Raw genomic sequence first — 7,137 nt, forward strand, 5'->3', positions numbered from 1 at the left:
CCAAGTTCTATGCCAGTACTATGACTGGGAGATTACAATGGTTCTGAAGGGGGGAAAACTATGCCCCGAACAAATTGCTCTATCGCAAAAAGTAAAAGTCGAATGCAAATATTTTTTTCGCTGTGAGTGGCCTGAGATATTGAGGTACACCATGTGCGATTGTGGTGTTGGTACGATTGAAAATGTGGTTATAAGAGCGAGTTAAGAATTGTCAGCGCGATAATTTCCTCGTAAGAATTATACAATGGAGGTCAATGAGCAGATTGACTGTTTTTGTGTCACTTAAAAGGCCGTAGTTCACATTCTGTATGTCTCTGTGCTTTGGTGGTCACATTGTGTGAAAGAGGACATGTGTGGCTACAAAATGACAAAAGAACATGCGTGTAAAATGAATACTTTGGCCGGGACGACAATTTGTTTGGTAAATTTTCAAGGAAAGAATTTCAGTTTCCACACTCTACTCGAAGAGGCCCCGCACTCTAAGATGGCACTAATTAGCCGAAACGGCCTGCGATTGAACTGCGATTTCGGAAAAACCGTTCAACGTATTCGAATACGGTTTGAACCGTCCAGAGTCCAGAGTCGTGTGAGCGTTCTAAAGTTTAAATCACGTTTCTACGACAAAGTATGCCAGAGTAATGAGGCTGCAAAAGTGAGGTTGATTTAGAGATAAATCCCATTCATTGTCTATGGGAGGCAAAAACTATAAATAAAGTTAAATATTTTAAAAAGTATAAACTTTTTCAAAACAACTTTTTCACCAATGAAAGTTCAAAGATAGATGAACATTATAAAGTTTGAATGAAGTTTCAAAGTGAAAGTATGACGGAGTAATAAGAGCTCAAAAAAGTTAACTGTGAAAAATGGGACCTTTCTTCCATCGACTCTCATTATAAAGGATGTTAAAAAAAAGTTAAAAAGTTAAAAAGTATAAAAAGTATAAAACTTTGTAAAAATAAAAATACAAGCACCCATCACTGCAAAGAGCTGAACAGTTTGAAGTTTGAACAAAATTTCTAGCATAAAGTATGTGGAAGTAGTAGGGTGCCAAAAAAAAGCGGCGGAATAAATAAATAAACATAGGCTGGCAACTAGAAAGCAGTTCCCTACGGAAACTGTGTGGGCTCGCCAAAAGACGCAATGTATATAATGTACAGTAGAAAATGTATTAAAGCTGAAGGAAAAGTAAAAAAAAAAAGAATGTATAAAAAATTGTAAAAAGAATAAGCATAAATAACTGCATAAAGCGGAATAAAGTATGTGGAAGTAGTATGATGCCCAAAAAGTGGTAAAGTAAGTAAAGTATTACTGTCTACTAATGATTTGTAATGTATGAAGCATACAATGTATTCTTGATGAATTAAGAAAAGGTAAAAAAAAGAAAAGTCAATCAATCAAGTATACATATAAAAGCATTCATGAGCTTAACAGAAATTGTATTGAATAGCATACTTTTACATGTAAAAAGAAGGTTCAAATAGCATATAGGCCTATCTTTAAAAGCATAAACACAATGATCACAAAAGTATTTGTAGAATTTATACAACTGTTTTGTGAAATGTAACTTAAGCATAATAAAAGAGCTTGAACTTGACAGAACAAATAAAACGGTCTGCAGCACAGATGCAAGGATGACAATTAAATGATTCAGCCTAATATTGTATGTCTATAGGTAGATTCAACTTTATTCTTACATCAAAGTGTAAAGAAGTGGGTGATTTATTATTGTGCCAGCTCTACAAGCTATAGACAAAATGACAATATTGTATATTATGAGTCTGCACTTCATTTGCATTACTGCAATGGTTAAAACTGTTGACATTTAGTAAAGAAGGTCTTATGATAGATCACTGCAAATGTGTTGATTATTCTATCAATGAAATAAGGTTTTGTCATTAAACAATGGTAATATGATGGTTGCGGATAATACGTCCAGCAGGTGGCAGCAATGCATCAATGAAAGTATAGATATTAAATGAACCTTGAACCGGAAGTGATATGGATGACTCTCTAGTCTCTAGTAAACAACGACTATGTCATGCATAGGCTGCCGCTGCAGCAGGGGCTACCTCCTTTATAGCTCTATGATACGCACCGCTTTGACAAGATTATGGTAAAATAAACACAAAATAATCAATAAATGTGTAACATCATGGGTAAAGACCATAAAGACAATGTTTTAACGTGGTCCGTAGCTCTTGTCGAATGTTGATTTATGAGTGTTGAGTTGTGTGGCCACCGTGGCGTAGCAGCGCTAAGGCTAGCTAACGCCACGTTAACTTTTCAACTATACATAGCCTACCATGCCGTCTACCATACAATGTGTATGTCGATTGGTTGAAAGCACATGATGAAAACAGATACAATTGAGAAGACCACAAACAAGCCTAGACCTTGGCTTGGCTCAAAGCCTGTTAATAACGTATTAAATCAATCAATAATGTCTGTTTGTCTTTAAAAAACCAATAAATATACTTTATTAAAAAATAAAAACACAAAACAAAAGCGACAGAGACAGGCCGAATGGCTGTTCTGTGAGTACAAATTAAGATTGATGATCAATCGGTCACATTATTATTGTGTCATCAATATCTGTGGAATTAATCTGGATTATTTTGAGACCGATCTGAGGGATATTTTGATATGCCACTGATATATTGTGCATCACTATTACTTTCCATACCTTTAGAAGATTTGTGTTGTGTTCTGCACTTGTCAACATGTTGAATTGGTTCTTTTAAAATGTTCTCTGATTACAGAGAACATATGAGCAGACCTGGCCCGCAATAACCTTAACCTTGCAGCAGTCAAAAGACGAGCGCTCTATCGACTGTTCCAGCCAGATCCATGGATTTGTTTTGTTCATACAATTGTGATTATATTGCCTCGATTTGAACATCCTATCCAATATGAGACACCCATAAAAGGCTCTGAAAACACTACAAACATGTAAAAAGCAAACATTTTTTTTGCACAGTAATCTTGTATCATTGCAGTTCCAGTAATATGACTGTGTTATGTCCCATTTGGAGAGATACAGTGAAAGGTCCTTGCCACATGACTACTATATGCATTATGAAATGTAAAAACAATGTTTGATTTTTCAACAGCATGTGGTGGAGCACTGCAAGGAAGCAGTGATCTAGGAAGGAGCTGCTGTCTCTAGATGACACCACATTCAAGGGTTCAAGGTTGTACTTCATTATTACATCTTGTGTACAGTACTAGTAAAACTTCCTTCAGACAGTACAGCAGCATAGATAACAGAAAACACAACAAACAAAGGGATAGAATAAAGTACAAAGTCACATTCAACAACGTGTGTAAGAGCCATTATGACCTCCTGTTTTACTAATTAACAATGTCACTGCAGCTTGGTCAATGTCAAGGCCAGCCCAGGTTGCTAATCAGGCAGAGGTGTTGCCAGTGGCAGACAAACAGTTTTCCACTGTGTTCAGGACGGCTGGTTGCCTGTGTTTGTTCAACTGTTTCTTTTGTGTTATTTGATGTGTATGCTGTATAGGAAAATGGCTGCAGAGAATAAATCATAAGTTAAACTCAACAGACACATTTGGGAGATCAGTTTGTACTGAGCACACGTGGCAAGAACTTCCACCTGGCCGTCGGCAACCAGTAGTGCCATTAGCATAGGGGTTAAACTGATCATGCTAAATAACAGAAATAATAATCAGAAAATGGTTTCTACATCGTGGTCCCTGCTGGAATTAAGTTGAACCACTTTGGTGGATCTTTGGTCAACATCCACAACGATGTGCTGCCAGGCTTTGTGAGCATACAATGCCTGGGTTACTACTTTAAGTCCACCTTTTATATCATTATTATTATATAGTTGGATTGTGTACCCAAAACGGTAACTAATACGTATATGCTCCAATATATAAGTCAAAATAAATAGTATAAACATACATGCAACAAATGAATTCATGTGGATATAATTTTATAGTTGTTCTATGTGCATGTCTCCTCCTTTCCTTCAAATACAGATGTAATCTGTGCACAAGCATGACACCACAACCAGTCTCATTCAACCACCTGCTCCCTCCTGAAAACGTCAGCTTCCCAGCACGTTCCACCTTCAACAAAGACACCGTTGATGGGAAGGTCATTGAATGGTAGATCATCAAATAAACATTACTTGTTTTTGTCTATTTCATAGGCTCATACAGTACTTTGTTTGCATTTTTTTCTATGCTGTGACATCAAATGCTACCCCCCTGATCTTCTAGGCTATACTAACTTGTATTGTATGGATAATTACTTTATTCTAGGAGCCATGGTTGCTGCAGATGACATCCCTTTTACCATCTCCCCAACATCATACAAGAGCCTGCTTCTCCCTGAAAACGTCAGCTTCCCTCGCCATGACAGTTTCCATTCCATGAAGATGGGAAAAGAATACCTTCTACAAGCTCAAATTGTGTCGCAATGTCACACATTTTGATCTCTACAGGTTTTCTGTCCGACATGTATACATACTCAAGGTCATCTTCCACTGGTGTACAAACATGATATTTGTGATTAGGGTTGTTCAGAAGAGTAACGCAGGTATGTTACCCATCTGCAGGTATGTTGACAGGATGTGTTTTCACAGCCTAGTACATGTATATATAATTACACATCATTAAGGTAAAATTAAACATTGTATTGACAGTCACACTAGTATTATCTTGGTGGTTGTATAATTTGTGTTATGTAGAGTTTTCCCCATTTGCTCATCAACAGTGGTGACAGGATAACTTTGTGCCACAGCATAAAGCGCCCCCTGAAAAAAAAGTATGAACTGAACCCAACACAGATCGAACTATATATTCTCAGTATACTATTTTTTGATAGTTGAAAGTGAACATTGAAAGACAAGTAGGCTACTAATTATAAAACTGATCTGTTATTTGCAGGCCTATGTGACAGAAATGAGAAGGTGTATGTTTATAGTATTTATACTACATATTTGTATGGTGTAGGCCTATATTGGAGCAGCTGTTGGCACCCACAAATCCATCGGGATTGTCTCATATACTCTCACTTAGGGACCAACTTTTGTGTGTATATTTATATAAATAACATGTATGTGGTAGTGTTTGATATACAAGCTCCTAGAGTGAATGCAGGCAATACATAGAAGCCACAGAAGTAAAAAAAAAAAAAAAAAAAAAAGGTGTTGGAGTTTAACTTAAACGATGGGGCCCAAGAGATATTTGTATGTTCAGCACGCTGTGTAGTTTTGTCACTTGAAAGCATGACATGATATTGATAGCTTCACACCACTTGATTGCAATGAAATTGATGACCAATTTTATTCTTGTATTCTTTTGTATTGTATAGAAATGGTGTTACAAGACCACACATGATTATATTCATAAATGGAAGCATATCAGGTTTACAAATGTAAAAACGTGGGTAAAATTTGTTGTCAGCTCTACAAGCTAGAGCAAAATGGCAATTCATCAAATTATTAATCTGCAATTCATTTGAAAAGGATATATTTCATGTTCAACATTAATTTGTTTAATACCAAGTTAATACTTATTGTGGATTACCGGTAAACGTCCAGCAGGTGGCAGCAATGCATACATATTCAGAATGCTGTCATTTGAACTATTTTGTTTTAATGTAATTATGTACACGTTATAGTCTATCAATGCCTCACAGTTTAACAGGTAATGTACGGTTTATTTGAACATTTGTAACATAAAGTATACTTAAATACAAGAGCGTTACTACTTAATTTATAGCCTACTAATGCTCAAATCACCGCAGTGAATGTTCACGTCACGTGTCACTTAAGGCTGTCTAAATGGGGACACAAAGAAGAAAATCAACAGCATATCGTCCCTCGTGTTGACGATGAGCTGACGCATAAGATTATGTCAAAGGGCATCTACTCTCGGGGTTCCACATCACAAAATACAACAACCAAATAACATATAGGTTAGACGTTAGAGGGCAACCTGAAAAAATAAAAATAAATAAAATCTTGTGTGCACGGGGAAATCACAACGCTATAAAATATATAATGTACCAATCCCTTATTGCTACTCCTTGCTTTTGCTGAGTAGAAAACACACACACACACACACACACGGGTGGCCAGACGTCCGGTTTCACGCCGGACAGTCCGGTTTTAGACCCACCTGTCCTCCTCCCACCTCAACCTCTGGCCGGACACATAATTGTCCGGTTTTTTGTGATATACAGTGCTTGTGCCATAACTGTCATTTACGTCGTCTGCCTGGGTATTAAAATCTCTGCAGCGCTGCTCAGCTCCGAAGCGAGTGGAGTGTTGCCATGTCCGCTTAATTATAAGCGACTTTGGGCTTGTTTTATATAATAGGCTACTAAGCCTAGTCAGGCTTCTTTTGGGCTTGTTTTCATAGACATGGTTGCTTGGTTCTCTTCCAAAACCTGGCAACACTGCCAGTGGGATGGTCTGTTTGTTACTTTGTTGAGCTCTCACAATCAATTTAGTATAGTTAATGCAGAGATGAATAAACCAAATATGCCGAAATGAAAAACTACATTTAATGAGCAATATGGAGCTCGACATCATAAAGAAAGGGAGGCTAAAGCACTGTGAACATACATATAGGCTACTGGCTTCATTCTATTTCTATGTCCTATACACCGATGACCATAAGACTGTATAAAAAACCCCACAAGAAAGAGATTAAACATAAAACATACCGGTATCTAAACATGAAATGAAATAAATTGATTATAAAATGAATGGCCTTTGTGGTACCCTATAGCCTAATTTAAAAATGTTAATTTAATTAGCAAATATATGTTCTCTGTGGACATAATGCTGGAGAGGATGGTGGTGAAAATCAGGTGCAATAGTAGTAGTAATAATATTAATATCTGGAATCTGGGGGGTCGGGGGAGCGAGCCCCGCAAAAAGTGTCCTCCTTTCTGAGGTCTTGCAGGTGGCCACCCTAACCTATAGGCTATACTCTTACTATTCCACTCATCAGCTGACTGATCAGAAAATATGTAGCCTACAGATACAGATATGTAGGCCTATACATGATATAAGGCCCATAATATATAAGTAGCCTATAACGTCAACGTGTCAGTGAAACGCAGTCAAACACAGACATTAATTAATTAGTAATGGCC

General features: G+C 37.1%; 1 long non-coding RNA gene across 1 annotated transcript; it reads left to right on the plus strand.

The window, feature by feature from the left end:
* The first annotated feature begins 2,017 nt into the window (after positions 1–2,017).
* LOC308328934 lies at positions 2,018–5,993 on the plus strand. Its single transcript, XR_013965337.1, has 4 exons — positions 2,018–2,113; positions 3,111–3,191; positions 4,005–4,133; positions 4,290–5,993. It is a non-coding gene; the product is annotated as an uncharacterized lncRNA (long non-coding RNA).
* Positions 5,994–7,137: the final 1,144 nt, after the last annotated feature.

This window comes from Protomyctophum bolini (genome assembly GCF_963924005.1).
Source record: "Protomyctophum bolini genome assembly, chromosome: 15".
Taxonomy (NCBI): domain Eukaryota; kingdom Metazoa; phylum Chordata; class Actinopteri; order Myctophiformes; family Myctophidae; genus Protomyctophum; species Protomyctophum bolini.